Source organism: Coenobita brevimanus, chromosome 74 (assembly GCF_032717465.1).
Source record: "Coenobita brevimanus isolate Jiangsu-jjx chromosome 74, ASM3271746v2, whole genome shotgun sequence".
Lineage (NCBI taxonomy): Eukaryota > Metazoa > Arthropoda > Malacostraca > Decapoda > Coenobitidae > Coenobita > Coenobita brevimanus.
The window spans coordinates 27,687,023-27,689,240 of record NC_137027.1 but is presented as its reverse complement, the minus strand read 5'-3'; positions in this window follow the sequence as shown (position 1 = coordinate 27,689,240).

Sequence of the window (2,218 nt, the reverse complement as noted above, 5' to 3'; positions counted from 1 at the left end):
AGTAAGCTGCACCTCCGATTTAGCTAGATTTAATTTCCCAGGTTATATCATGATTCAAAATTTCAGACCCAAAGGATGGGTATGTTGCCTTGCTAAATCAGAAATTACCCTTGAGGAGATTACTAAATTTAATTGTCTTTATTTCGACTATTCCATATACAAATTAAATTCTTTTGGTAAAATTAAGTAATTCTGCTGTGTTTATCGTTCCCCTAATGCTCCTCCAAAGCCGAGTTTAATTGACTCTGTCTTCACAACTAAGTGTCCTCAACATTAATACTGCATCAGAAATTACCACCCTGGGTGACTTTAATGTCCATAATGTTGAATGGCTCACTTATTCAGCCAGAACTGATGCCTCTGGTCTTGAATGTGAGCTATTTGCAGACTCATTTAATCTCATCCAGTTAGTCAATGAACCAACCTGTGTACCAGACAACCCTGATCAAAATCCCCACTATTGGACTTGTTTCTAACAACCAATTCAAACAATTATAATGTCGAAGTGAATTTCCCCCTCGGATCCTATGATCATTGTCTGATTCAAGCCACCAGTTCAACACCTACCACACTCTCCTGCTCTGAACCTTTCGTGGTGACTAAATGGCACTAAGACAGAGCAGACCGGGAGGGTCTCCCATATTTTTTCATGGATGTTCCTTGGATCTCCTTTTTCTCTCAAGATGCAAACTCCATATTGGGCCACATACAGGATTACATTATAGTCGGCATGGAAACATTAATTACCCATCAGAGTTACAGAAATAGATGTAATTCACCTAAATGGTTTGACCATAATTGTGCTGGAGTAACAGAACGTAAAACAATAGCCTATAACACTTATCCAAGGACCAAAACTAAAGAAGCCTTTAACTATTATAGAAATATCAGAAACCATGCCTAAACTATTATCAATCTTTCTAAATCAAACATTCTTCATAGACAGGCTAACAAACTACTAAACAACCCAAATGATAACAAAATATTCTGGTCTACCCTTCATTCATTAAATTCTAACTTCATTACCACCTCTTCCATTCCACCGTTACAGTCCCCCAATGGAAATCTAGTAAGTGACCCACGTGAAAAGCCAATCTTCTTGTTAATATTTTCAACAAATTCAACCCAAAATACAGAAAATCGCAATATTCCTGTACCTCATTTTGATTCCCCTCAAATACCCACTTTCAAGATTCACACAAGATACATACAAGCTGTATTACAGAATCTCTCAGTATATAAAGCTGCTGGTCCAGATGAAATTCCTTCAATAGTACTTAAATACTGCTCACCAGTGTTGGTTTCTGTATTGGCAAAATTTTTCCGCTAATGCATCTGTATCTCAAGTTTTCCAGCCTTTTGGAAGAAAGCAAATATCCCTCCTATTCCTAAGAAGGGTGTCACTTCTGATCCACCAAACTATAGACCAATCGCTATAACTTCCGTTCTTGGTAAAGTTTTTGAGACACTAATAAACAAACACATGGTCAAGCACCTAGAAATCAATAAATTAATCAACGATCGGCAGTGTGGATTTAGACAAGAAAGTTCAGCGGTAGACATTCTTTGCCTTCTTACCCATTAGATTAACAAAACAATAGATCAGCATGGTGAAACACACACAATAGCACTTGATATTTCAAAAGCATTCGACAGAGTGTGGCACAGGGCCATATTGTCTAAGATGTCATGCTATGACCTTGGATCATTGGTTCCTCTAATTTCTTCTTACCTTCATAATAGCAAAATGCAGGCCATTGTAGATGGAATTTCTTCCCAATTTCATTCCATAAATGCTAACGTACCTCAGGGAACAGTTTTGGCCTCAACCCTCTTTCTCATTCATATAACTGACCTCCTATCTGTCACTCACAACCCAATACACTCTTATGCTGATCACTCGAAACTTCTTAGTTCTTTCACATTTAGTACCTCCTATACACAGTCTGATATTATAAATTCCCAAATGAACACAGCAATTTCTCGGAACCAGGACCTTTCTAAAAATAATCAATGGGGACAAAGCAATCTGGTGTCATTTAATGCTCAGAAAACTAAGTACATTAATTTCCCCAAAAGAAAGAGTCCGTCAGACTCCCACATAATTTTAAATGATGTCAATGTTCCCATATCCACTACAGTCGGTATTCTAGGTGTCACACTACACACCAGCCTAAGTTAGAGAGCTTGTATTAAATCCCTGCTAAAAATTAGGGAC